We start from the raw sequence: 14,561 nt of genomic DNA, 5'->3' as shown, positions 1-14,561 counted from the left end.
TTGATGAATTCCGTTTTCAAACCCTTCCTTAGAAAATTTGTGTTAGTATTTTTCGATGATATACTAATCTACAACAAGTCTTGGAAGGATCATGTTCAACATGTTGACATGGTGCTCAAACTATTGAGGGAGAAATAATTATATGCAAAAATCTCCAAATGTTTCTCTGGAGTACAAGAGGTGGAATATCTGGGTCATATTGTATCACTTGAAGGTGTTAAGGTAGACCCTAACAAAATTAAAGCCATTAAGGAATGGAAAATCCCCACATCCATAAAGCATCAGCAAGGATTTCTCGGGTTTACCGGGTATTGTCGCAAGTTTGTTAAGCAATATGGGAGAATAGCAGCACCTCTAACAACATTATTGAAGAAAGATGCATTTTCATGGACTGCAGAAGCAACAAAGGCCTTTGAACATCTTAAACAGGCAATGTGCCAAGCACCGGCCTTAGATACGCTGGACTTCACAAAAACATTTATTGTGGAATGTGATGCTTTAGGAAATGGAATTGGTGCTGTTTTAATGTAAGATGAAAGACCCATTGCTTTCGAAAGTCGTCCAATCAAAGGAAAGTATTTACACAAAGCTATTTATGAGAAGGAAATGTTGGCAATGATATATGCACTTAAGAAATGGCGACCCTACCTAATTGGAAGACACTTCAAGGTAAAAATGGATCATGATAGTCTTAAATACTTTGTTGGCATTATGATACAAGTGTTGTCCTTGATGGCAAGATGACAGATTATAGTGCAGCAGGTCAGTAGCAAAGAATTGATGATTAGACTACAAAGAATGAAGAAAGATGAGTATATACGCAGGTTCACTATATACCAAGTCGCATACATAGGCAGGTTATACGCAGGTTCACTATGTACCAAGTCACGTATATACGCAGGTTCGCTATATACCAAGTAGGGTATACATGCAGGTTCTCTATATACAAAGACGCGTATACACACAGGATTGCTGATCAAAAGTCGCGTATGCGTATGCATGCACTTTCATGCATGGAAAAGCGCGTACATGTGGGAAAGCTTATTTTTGGGTCCGTGGTATTTAGACCTATGGTTTTGGTCCTTGGTATTGCATCCGAAGTGTTGAACCCAGGTATTGGGTCCCTAGTATTGGTTCTCAATGGTTTTGGACCATGGTATTGAGTAAGGCCTAAGACTATAAAAGGAGAAGAAGATCATTAGGCAAAGGTATTGAGAAAGTCTTGAATATCTGATGAAGTATGAGATCTAGTATGTAGGTTATGGGTTTATGATGCATTGCTTGATCTGAGCTAAGGAGGAATCTCACCGGTTGATGGAGAACAAGATCTAAGGATAGATCGGGATCAAATGGTTTGAAATGAACTATCTCTATATGGTTGATTATGCTTATTCTAGATCTGTATACTGACGCATGTAATGTTCTGAACTGGGTATAACTTAAGTTTGAAATAGCTGCAAGTCATGATTGAATATTTATAGATCTGTACACGGGTTGGCTTTGGTGAAAGCGCGTATGTACGCGGGTTTGGTTCATCATAGTAGCGTATACATTATGATATATGATATTTGAAGTTGCAGTTGGGTCTGATTGTTATTGCAGAGTTCTGTTGTTTGCTCTGTGTTCAGGTGACTGTGTTGTTGACAGGGTTTCAGTGTTTCAGTGATTCAGAGATTGATGATGCTAGTATTGATTGACTTTGTGCTTCAATGATATTGATGGGTCTAGTATGAAAATTGGATGAAACATGGCCTTCAGATTATTGTGTTGTGCTTCAGGAGTACCCAGTTTGAAAATGTATGAAACGTGGTACCTGGAGGAAGAAAGAGAAGGTTGTAGCTTTCTCTAGGTCGGCACCTACGTACTAGTACATCAGCTAGTACAAGAGCTAAGGGGGTGGTAACTCCCTTCCAGTAGTAGCCGGAACATGGGTAAAGATTGGAGCATTTTAGTAGGCTAGCACCTACGTACTAGTAAATGGATCGGCTAGTACAAGAGCTAAGGGGGTTGTAGCTCCCTTCTAGGAGAGTCTGGAGAACGAGAGAAGGTTGTAGCCTGCGTACTGGTAAAGGACTGCACCAGTACAAAATCATTGTAAGAAGAAGTTTCTAATTGAAACAAGATAGAGACATATTGTAGCAGGTGGTTTTTACCCACATTGGGTTTCCACCTTATATCATGGTGTTCATGTGTGCTTCTTGTGTGTGATGATCTGTTCTGTTTTACTGCACTTGCTTACTGTTCATATGGATAATGAAGTTTTGATGCACTAACTAAAGATCAACATTTAATGGATTAACTGAATCATAAGTATTCTGGATATATGCTAGTTGCATTAGATACAGTTGCATATACACGCGGGTTCCATTAACTGAAGTAGCGTATATGAATCTTAATATGAAAATGGAAAAGTTTTATTGATTTGATAATACTGATTCCCCCCCCCCTCTCAGTATTATTTCCAACATACTTTTTACAACAAAGATTATCCTCTGAAGAGCAGCAAAAGTGGGTCACAAAGATGTTGGGTTGTGACTTTGAAATCATCTACAAAAAAGGGAAGCAAAATGTTGTGGCAGATGCACTCTCAAGAAAGGATGAGGATGTGGAAGCATTGTTGTGCGCCATTTCTATTATCCAACTAGATTGGATAAACGAAGCAAGGGATGAATGGAATAACGACAAAGAAGTGTGGGCACTCATTCAAAAGTTACAACAAGATCCCAGTACATATGATACATTTAGCTGGAAAAATGATTCGTTATGGTACAAAAATCGCTTATACCTATGTAAAAATTCCCAACTCAAACAAAATATTCTTATGGAATTGCACATTTCTCCCTTAGGAGGGCACTCAGGATTTTAAAAAAATTACCACAAGGTTAAGAAGGAATTTTTTGGGATGCCTTAAATCGGATATTCAAAAGTTTGTGGCGGAATGTTTGGTTTGCCAAAAAAATAAAGTTGAAACAATTAAGACCCCAGGTTTATTACAACCTTTATCTATTCCAAGCCAACGCTGGGAGGAGGTTTCAGTGGATTTTATCACAGGTTTACCCAAGTCCGAAGGAAAGAGTGTCATCATGGTTGTAGTTGATAGACTTACCAAGTATGCACACTTTTGTGCATTATCGCATCCATTTAAAGCCAGTACAGTTTCTACTGCATTTATGGAAACAATTCAAAAGCTACATGGAAACCCAAAGATTATTGTAAGCGACAGAGATCCCATTTTCACTGGAAATTTTTGGACAGCATTATTTTCTTGTCTCGGTACTCAGTTAGCTCATAGCTCATCTTATCATCCTCAATCTAACGAGATAGTAAACAAATGTTTGGAAGGATATCTTCGTTGCTTTGTATCTGATAAACAGATACAATGGGTCAAATGGTTGCCTCTGGCTGAATGGTGGTATAACACTTCCTTCCATACTGCAGCAAAAATGACCCCATTTATGGCACTTTATGGATATCATCCACCATCCATCACATCATATTTAAGAGAAAATTCTAAGGTTCAAGTAGTGGAACATCACATCGAGTATCAACAACAAGTTCTCCAACTCTTAAAGGATAACCTCACGTTGGCACAGAATAGAGTGAAACAACAGGCAGATCAACATCGCAGCGAAAGAAGTTTTGATGTAGGTGTCTGGGTATTCCTACAGCTACAACCATATAAACAAATGTCCCTCAAGCAAGCTAAGAAGAATAATAAATTATCACCAAAGTATTATGGTTCGTACAAGGTGTTGCAAAATATTGGTACTATGGCATACATATTGGAGCTTCTTGCAGTTTCCTGAGTGGACCTAGTTTTCCACATTTCATGTTTAAAGAAGTTTATAGGTGACAAGATCCTAGTTCAAACAATATTGGCAGAACTTGATGAGGAAGGAAAAATAATATTGGAACCTGAAGCAGTCACAGAAACAAGAACTCGACAGCTACGAAATCAATCAATTTCGGAGTATCTCATCAAGTGGAAGAACTTATCCACTGAAGATTCCACTTGGGAGGATGAGAATTTTATACAGAAGCATCCAGAACTACTTAAATGTTGAGGACGATGATTTTCTGAAGGAGAGGGGCATGTTAGGTCCCTATAATACTAGTGATTCCCCATTACTATTGTCATTGTAGCCCTTATTGTTATTATTGTGCCCCTATTGTCTCCACATTGTTATTAGTGTGCCCCATAGAAACCCACTATTGTTATTGTTGTGCTGTTATGTTATTATTATTATGTTAGCTTTGACTATATTGTGACCCCTTAGACTCCTATATATAGAAAGGAGGTTTAGTCACTTGTAGCATTCAAAAGTGTTCATTTGTGTAATGTAAAGGAGGTTGACCCCTCGAATAGGCTTATTTTGAAGGCGTTCATCTATATTTTCTTCCATTTACAGAAAGGACCGATTGTGACGACGGGATGGAGGGGAGCAGGTGGAGCTCTCGCACTAGGGGCGTATAACTGGAAATTGGGACAATGTTTGATTGCCTCAATTCAATCGTTAAAGAGAGAAGGCCAAAAGTACCCGGTCGCATGATTTTCTAGGCAGTGGCCATTCTAGAGAGGTGGCCACCACAAGTGCCTCCATGGTAGGGATTGAGCACTTTCTTAGCTTTAGCATGGGTGAGACAATGACAAAGGAAAATGTCGACATTGTGAGAATAAAGGTCGTCGTCGATAAGGAGTTTGTGAGGGGCTTGATGTTGAATATGTCATCAAGCATCATGAGTTAGGTGGGGGGTGAATTTTTGGGTTCACAGATAGGTAAGAATGTCACCATACCAATGATCATGTGAGGTAATGGTGAAAACATGTTCATATGGAGGATCCTCATTTACTGGTGGATCACGCGCAAGGTTCTTACTGACATAGTATAAGACATGCTCGATACCTGCATAATCTTCTTGTATGAGGACCCGAGAGATCAAATAGGTGGATGCAGAGATGTACAAGATTAAATCCCTTTCAAAGTTTGGTGGACTAATTAAGGGAGAAAAAGTGAGAGCATGTTTGAGGGCATCAAAATACTATTGAGCTTGGTCATCCAAAAAAAATGGAATGGTAGATCAAAGGATTCTAAGGAACCCATGAGCCATGGTGGCATAGTCAGGAACAAACCAACGAAGAAAGTTAGCTTTGCCTTGGAGGCTTTGTAACTGGCAAAGGGTATGAGGAGGAGGAAGTTCAAGAATGGCTTAAAATTTGATCAGGTCAAGAGTGATACCGTCTTTGGACACAATGAAGCCCAAAAGTCAACCGACAGGAACAAAAAAGACACACTTAAGGGGATTGAGGTGAATGTTATATTGGCAACATCACAAAAACACGGTACGCAAATAATGAATGTGTTGCAACCGAAGTTTGGAACGAGCAGTGAGATCATCGAGATATGCAAGGATAATATGAACCAAGTCATGGAAACAATAAGACATGGCACAATGAAAAGTGGCCCCAACATTATTTAACTTGAAAGGTATGACCTTGTAAGTGAGAGTTCCCCAGGGACTACTGAAAGCGGTTTTAAGTTGATTGGAATAACATATATGTATATGATTATATTAAGAGAATCCATCCATAAAGGATAGAACCTGATGCCCCGCACACTCATCAATGACCTGGTCTATGAAGGGTGTGGGAATGTTGTATTTGGGACAAGCTTTATTCAGAATGTGGAAGTCTGTGCAGACACAGATGGTGCCCTGTTTCTTGAGAATGGGAATAGGATTGGACACGCATGTGGTGTATTCAATGGGATATATGAAACCAACTTGCTTGAGCTTTTCAATTTAGGCTTTAATAGCTTCATGTTTGGAAGGATGGATAGGCCTTTGCTTTTGGTAGATGGGTATGGCATCAGGACAAGTGTCAATGTGATGTTCAACAATGGCAGGATCAATTCCAGGCATTTTGGAATAAGACTAGGTGAAAACACCATGAAATTCCTTGAATAACTTGGTGTAAGCATCAATTTCTTCAAGGGTACATTATTCCCCCAAGATGATATTCTCTTCAATCCCTAGTTTATTCGAAATGTTAATTTTAATGGTAGGACAAATGTTAGCCATATTTCCTTATTCAAAAGAACCTAGTGTAGGAATGGAATTTTTAAACCAATTGACTTCACCATAAATGAAGTATTTGGACTGCAGAGCATATTGGTCATGGGTTTGCTACGAAAGGAAGTACACACGGTGGTGCATATCATCCCAAGGATAATCAGGGGTGGTCATAAATTCCATGATGTCTTCATCAGAATGGAAGATGGGCGGACTGGAGGAAGAGGGGCCACATGATGGAGAAAAGCTACCTGAAGCATCTTCATGAGAGACAAGGTTCACATGTGCATTGTCAAGGTTGGGAGACATATGACTAGTAGATGGAATATCTACCGATGTTGAGGGTGGGGTGTTCATTGAAGAAGGTTCAAAAAAATCACAATAGGGGACATTGAGGGAGTTCCAAGACATTGACCTCATGGATGAAGATAGGGTGATAATGGGAGCGGTACTATCCGTCATCTCGAAATTAGGGGGAGGGATCACAATGGGTGTTTGAGAGACCTCCTGTTCTGGTGTAGGAGTGGGATCAAAATGTGTAGGTAGAGGAGCGGTGGACTCACTACGAGCGACCTATAATTCGCGAAGCACTTGAAGTGTATCACAAAAATCTTCAAGACAAGGACAACAATGAGAATAGTGGCCATAATTATCACATAAAGCACATGTGTGATTTGTGCGTAAAGATCTATTTTTCTTAGTTGACTCATGTAAGGTTACATGGACCTCAGGATTGTTAGAATCAGGGAAGGTATCAACGACCACATCCTTAACATGAGGGAGTTCAAGACAATTATTGGTGGCATGACCAATGATATCAAACAAAGCACAAAGAGGAATAGGATTTTGAGGCTTAGGAAGAGCTGGAGTTGTTGGGGGTGCCTTATCTTTAATTCCATTTTTATGGGCTTTCCCCCCTCACTAGATGATTTTGCAATAGGAGTAGGCTCATGTTGAGGTTGTTGTGAAACTGAAGCAAAGGCAGGGGTAGGAAAAATAGGTTGGACCGGGGTCAAAATAGTGTAAGGTTTAAGTTGATTGGATGGAGTTTTTGCGGGAGGATCGATGTACCAGACTGGGAGCCCCAAGGTAATGTTGGGTAAACTCAACGTAGCCATAACAAGTGTAGAATAAAATCTAGGAGGTGGAAAGAAGAACTGTATATTACCAGATAGGTAATAGCTTGGAGGAACTGCTTCGAGATGGTTAAGGCCTGGGGGAACGGTTCTAGGTGGGAACAGATTAGGAGAGACACCAACAGAAGGAAATGACCCTTGATGATTAGTACTGGGAGGCTAGGTTGATTTAGGAACAACAGGTTACAGAGGTGCGGTCTACTGTGAAGGCATACCAGATCATTTTTGGGTGGCCTGCAATGCTTGGAGTATGTAAACACTGGATGAGCTAGGTTCAGAAGGGGTAGGTGGTGGACCATAGTAAGAACCAATCAAAGTGGAATAGTTGTAGACTCCTGGAGAGACATTGGTGAAGGGCGAGACATCGTATTTTCAACCACAGAAGAAATATTTTACTGAGGTGAATTGTAGGCTTTGGTGTCATAGTACGTCAACTGATCAACAATGACGATCTTTCCATTATGGGGAAAGCACATCTTATGGTGAAACGAAAATGTGATAGTTGACATGGCATAAGTATAACTATGAACCAAAAGGATGTTATAGCCTATGGGAGCATCAATGACTTCAATGTCAATACAGACAGTCTTGCCGGCAATTGTGACTAGGTAGTTGCGATATAATCCAAGGGGTTGTGAAGGATGACCACCCCATGCCCAAAGAGTGATGGTGGATGGGGATAGGTGAGGGGAACCAAGTTGCTTCCAAACATTGGAATCCATCACACAGGTGGAGGTACCTTCATCGATGATACACCGCTAAACTGTCAAGTTTCTAATGGACGCTGGTATTTGAAATGTAATGGATGAAGGTAGGGGAGGATTTTCCGATTTTTCAACATGAAAGACAATCATTTGATTGGGTATCCATGACACCCAAAGAAGATAGTAGAGATTTCGGTTGGGATGGGCATATCTGGAGGACTTATAGTGTTGACATGGAAGCAAGAGACTATGCCAAGTCATCTACTATGCTATATGTATGGGCGGATTTGGAAAAAGAAACATTTAGACGTAATGGACCTTTGGGGATGTTGGAATAACCTCGAACTTAGGCCGAGGGATCTCTAAGGTATCATTGTATGATTATATAGGCTCGGTGGAAACTTTGGGTTTGGCCTCAGTCATTGACTTAGCAGATGACTTGTCGTATTGTCGCGATTGAGTTTGATGGTTGACTTTCTCAATATTAACCTCATACAAATTCATCATAAGAATCTGATAATCTTGGTGACCAGATGGTGGAGCTGGTTGAGCTACCTGACCTTGTGTAGGTTGGGTAGCTATGTATCCTTGATGAGGGAAAGGACTAGTAAGCACTGCGGGTTGAGATGAAGTAGGATGGGGAGGAGGAGCGGTGAGATGTGATCCTTGAGAAGCTGCTTGAGCTTCCCATACCTGACGCATTTGAGGTAAAAGAGGAAACTCATATGTATAACGACAATATATGCCACAACATGCACATTATTTGTTTGTGTGAAGACCTTTTTTTTTCTTGGGCTGACCGCCCTATTGCTAGGTTGCAGGATTAGGTTTAGGACCTTGAGGGGCATTGGGTGGAGGACCTTGGTTGCCTTGATTACCTTGAGACTTCTAGTTCTGATTACCGCTCCCCTTATTCCTTTTCTTGGGTTTAGTGGGATTGGGTCCGCTCTTTTGAGCATACACTTGACCTTGTGGAGGAGGTGGCTGTTGTGGCTGAGGAGGAGCAAGCATGGGGGGCTAGGGCACTGGTGTTGGAGGGGCTGGAGTGCTAGGTGGTGCATACTGATAATAAGGAGATGGATCAACATTAGTATAAATAGGAGGTGCAATAGATAGCCCTCACATCTGTTGATGGGGATGGGGATATGCATATGGCATGCAGCGACCTGGATAAGTGTTGCCTCGTGGAGGATTGGGGTAGGGATAATTATAAGTGGAACTAGTCCCTTACTGAGGTGGACCATAACTCATCTGAGGTGGAGCATATGGTTGAGGGTGTGATATGGTTTCAACTATTCCATCCACGACATGAGATTCCCTTGGTGCATAAGCAGCACCAGACCGAGGCAAATCGAGGATGACATTGTAAACATAACATGACTCGGCATAAATCATATCAAATTTTAAGGCTACTTGGAGAATATCTTCCTCAAACTGGGGGAAGTGTAACGCGACATATTTAATAATGGGAGCCAACAACAATCTAAGGAACCAATCCATATAGACTCAGTCTTCAAATCCAGGAGCTCTACATATGCTCCTCCTTCGCCATTCATGTACATGGTCAGAAAGGTAGGTGGTAGAAGTTTGATGGAAAGAAGTAAAAAATTTGGTACCGGTGTCATAACGAAGAGGTAACTGGAAATATGAAAGAAAATTTGTGGCAAGAGTCCCAACATTGGAATGAGTGGCTCTGGGTTGATCGACATACCACTTAATAGTAGCTCTAGTGAGCGTGCATTAGAAAAAACGAAGACAAATGGAGTCTTCAATAATGGAATTTGATGAACATCACATGTGGAATGAGAGAACATAATTAGTTGGATCTTCTTTGGGATTGCCTTCAACCTTTGGGATGTCTAAAGGGAGTTTAGTAGGCATAGTTGGCCATGTGGGATCATGGAGAAGAGGATCACTGATAAGATGGCTGAAATCGGGGAGGCTCAAACCAACCATAAAAGGAAGCAAGGGAGTAGGAGTGACCCCACTGGTGGGGGTACCCTAGTTGGTACTTGGGTTACCACCTTGGTTTCCTGCACCCGCATTGGTTCCTGACATGGTGGCGACATGGGGTTGAGAAGACACGAAATGAAAGGAGGAACTGGATGAATCAGAATCATAATGATGACTTGATGGAGGACTAAGAGGATGAATTGTAACTTGACGAGGAGGAGTAGTATGTCCTAATGGGAATTGAGGGTGAAGACCTCGAATTCAACGCGAAAAATGCCTAGGGGGTGCAATGATGTTAAGACAATAATGATCTAAGAACTAAAGGGTGATGATAGGAATAAAAGAGCAACAAACAACAAGAAAACACCTAGTGTAGTGGTGCCAAGTGTAAACTAACTATTTTAATGATGTTACTCTAATACAAGAAAACACATCTTATCAAAGAAAAATAAATCTAGCCTATAGGTGATCTAAATCCTCAAATAATCCTAGATCTACTATTTCATATGGCCTTCCAAAGAACTTCTTACTTGATGGAATCTGATCCCTGTAAGCAGAGTTGTCTAGAGAAAGGTAGGGTAGAGAACCAACTACTTCCCACAACCAGTCCTATAGGGTGTTTTCCTAAGATTGGTCACTACGGTTACCTTCATCCCACGGGGGTTGTCGAGTCTTGAGATTCATGGTAATCAGTCACCACATGAGATTCCCTACCATAGGTTGGGTAGACATGAGGAGAACTACTCGCACAATGACCTAACATAACCCCCTCTGAATCGGATTTTTGATGCACTCTGGCTTTGGACCATGGGATGGTGAAGGGTTTTAATTTCCCTAATATGTCAACTTATATGTCTCAATGAAAGCAATAGATGGGTATTATTGGAAGCCTATCCCATCGATCTTACACCTACACTACAAATATTGTTTGGCCCTGGTGCCCAAGTGGGCTTAATCTATGTGTGTGGATTTATTAAGGTGTAGTGTTTCAACTCTTGGCTTGGTGGTGTTAATTAAGCTCACGTTCACTTAGGGTGTGAGTGTGTGAAAATAATGTGTCAAGTGGATGAGTTAATTAAGCATGTTTCATAATGCCATGTGTCATTGAAAGTAAAGTACTGAAATACTATAAATAAATATGAAAATGACCCAAAATAAACAACCAATCAAGCACACAAAAACCCACCCACAAAAGCTACCAAGGAGCTAAGCAAGAGAGGGCAAGCAAGTTACTCAAAGAAACATAAAAATACCTAAAATATCCAATTTTAAGGGATTGGGATGCAAAGGCACTAATCTATTGTAAATGGTGCAGACAAACAACAAAAATTAGAGGTGAAAAATGTTGCAAAGGATAGGTGTGAAGCTCTAAAACCTAGGATGCTCAAGGGGATCCTAAGGGGGAAAGGAAAATCCAAACTATAAAGGGAGAAAAGGTAAAATAAACCTATCCAAAAGAGTTGAAAAGTAATGGACTAGACTCTGAAAATTAGTGACTGAAAATGATGAAAACCCTAAACTCCTCACTCAACAAATCTCTTCCTAACAAGGTGGAGGTTTACTCTAAACCTTAGGGGGGATTTTTCCTTCCTCAAAGAGACAAATAAGCTAGATCTAGGCCTAAGGGAGACTCAAAAAATGAGGTGTAGTACCCAAACTAGTCTGCAGATAACACTCTTGACAATTTTGAAAAAAATTCATAAAAATTTCTCGAAAAATTCCAAAACGCAGGTACTGACCTGAAACAGTGGAAAACACAATTTTTGGGCCAAATAGTGTGCTCTAGAATTCAGATCTGGGGGTGAAAAGTTCGTTTTTCTCCCGGGACTCTCGGTCGGAAGAACTCATACAAATTTTTGCATCTCCTACTTGGATGGTACTCGTGACCTGTGGAAAGAACAAAAAAACCACCAGAATCCAAAAATTTGACAAAAAAGGAAATAATACTATAAATAGAATTTGAGAGGCTCAAAATATCTATAGAAATCCCTGAAATTTTCTGAAACTTCAGTCACCCAAGAACGTTGTTATTACACGAGTGGAGTCACCATTTGTTAGTGTGAAATTTGTTTGAAGGTGTGCCAAAAACACTTCACTTAAGTCACTAGGTGACAAGTGACCCTAACAACAAGTTGATGGCTGTTTGTGATTCATATCTGCAATAAAAATGGAAAACTTGCAACAAAAGTATAAATGATTAAGAATAGAAAGAAACAGTAAAAATATCCAATGCTATAACCCAAATGGAAAGACTTTAATTGAATAAATTCTTTATTAAAAACACCTGGTGAAGGAGATTTACAAAAGGGTCTATAAGTCCCCCTCCATTTGATGGGTCCTTTGATGTCCTTGATGATTCAGAAAACAATCTTCTATCTCAATATGTGAAAAACCAGACAAAATGTGGAGAACTCAAATGGGAGCTCAAACGAAAAAGACGATAATGGTGATGATGATTATGATCATGGTGAAGAATGAATGAAAAACCCTCCTATTTATAAAAAAGTATTGAGTCAATCTCGAAAATGAAGAATAATAAAATAATATTAACCAAACCAAGATCTAACCGCTTGGAATACTTTATTATATTTATTGGAGAGGGAAAAGACATTTAAAATGGTTAAATATCTTTATTTTGAAATAATTAACAAATAAAATGATTTATTAATTATTTTGCGAGAATTAAGAATGGTGTGAAATTGAAATAATTATTAAATAGCAATTTAACAATTATTCCAATAACATAAATAAGTAATATTAACAAATAGTGATTTATTTAATTATTCCTAGGGGATTTAGTCAAATGTGACAAGGAATAATTATTTAAATAATGATTTAATAATTATTCCTAGAGAAAATTAAATAAATCATGATTTGTCTAGTTATTCTCATCGGTTTTTGATTTAAATCAGAAAATAATTTAATAAAAGTGGTTTACTAAATTATTTTCCACAGTGAAAGTGATTTTATTATGGTAAAATTAATCCTACATGGTGTGTTACGATCGACCTAGTTAGAAATGGTTAGGTGATCATTTTTTGGATGATAACATGATTCATGAGAATTCCATCTGACTCCAAAGCAATGAAACACATAGAGGAAAAATGGCTAAGAAAATTCAAAGATGAACCCCGTAGTATTAGGTTTGGTCTTGTAATTGATGGAGTGTGCCCAATCTCTTTTCTGAGCTCCAACTATAGGGTTTTTCCAATCGGATTGATAGTATATAATATCCCCCCATGAATGAGTGATAGAAAGGAGCACCTTGTGTCGAATCTCATTGTTATGGGAAAACACCATGTAAAAAAGATGAACGTTTATATTGCTCCTTTTATTGATGAGATGCAATTGCTATGGAAAGACATAAGAATGTATGGCATATCACTTCCTCCATTGAATATGTTCTTCATGTTGTATGTTGTGCTATGTTGTGCTATGTTGGACTATTCATGATTTCCTAGGACTTGGTGTTTGTTTTAGTAAGATAAAATATTCAGGTATTTACATTCATAATTTATTTTCATCCCAACTTTCATAATCAAATTTATAATATTATTTTGATGTTATTAACATTACTTATTGAATTGTATGGCTTCAAACAATGGGGATATTTTCATGTCCAATTTATGCATAAAACTTTCAAGGGAATTATTCTAAAGATCTACATAAATTTATTTATGCAAAAAACAAGGTTTTTCAACCACCAGATCATAAGTTTAGAAATTTCCGGAAGAATCAATTTTATGGAAAATTTGAAAATAGAGGTTCTCCCATGATTATGGGTCTAGGTGATTGGCTTAAGAAGTATGAAGATGCTGAATCAAAAGCTTGGGATACTTTTTTTATTAGGGTGATTCAATTGAAGAACCATAATAAGTTGTAGTTAATGTTCCATAAGGAATGAAAAGAAAATCCATATTTTTGAGCTCCCTTACTGGAAGGATCTATTAGTAGCTCACCTATTAGATCCTATGCACATCTTTAAAAATATCCCAAATTCTAAATTTCTGTTGGAGATTGGATAAACCACTGCTCCCCGTGTGTTTCGTGACATGTGTTTAACTGCCTCCCATGGATCCATTAACTTTGGCGATGTGTCTGTTTACTAACACTTGCGGGTTTTGTTGTAATGGAAATCATTATTCCAACAAGTGGTAAGATCCAAAGAGTTAAAGGCCATTTTGTCACATATGATCAGTGAGCCTCCTAAGGGGATCAATCAACATCCTATTCCCTCTTATCACCATCTTGCACAAATCCCTAAGCATGTACCTTTCATTTCCCATAATTTCAGCCCTAAACTACATCATCTGAGCCAGTTTGAGGACCAACACTCCCTGTAAGCCTAATGGGGTGTGTTCACCACTAGAATTCTCCACTATGGCATGCGTTGGTCACCAACATGTTTCTCCCCTTTGCACCTGCATTAGTTCTAGAATTCTAGGAGAATTACCGAGATTTTGAAAGCTTCTCTTCTATGAGTTTCCATAAGTTGTTTCAACTACTTACCTTGGATAAAACATTCAAATCCTTTCCTTCCATACATTGGAGTTTTGACCACTTATCCTTTGATCCTATCCCTCCATCAAAGGTGGATCTCTTACCCTAGATTGGTAATTGGATAAGAACTCCCAAATTACCCTACTTCTCTATATATTACCAACCTTCTATGTGGTTTGAGGTTGGATTTTGGAGAGTG

This window comes from Pinus tabuliformis, chromosome Q, assembly GCF_031772625.1.
Source record: "Pinus tabuliformis cultivar Carrire ecotype Pingquan chromosome Q, CPIR1, whole genome shotgun sequence".
Classification (NCBI taxonomy): Eukaryota; Viridiplantae; Streptophyta; class Pinopsida; order Pinales; family Pinaceae; genus Pinus; species Pinus tabuliformis.
Note: the sequence above shows the minus strand (reverse complement) of the source record.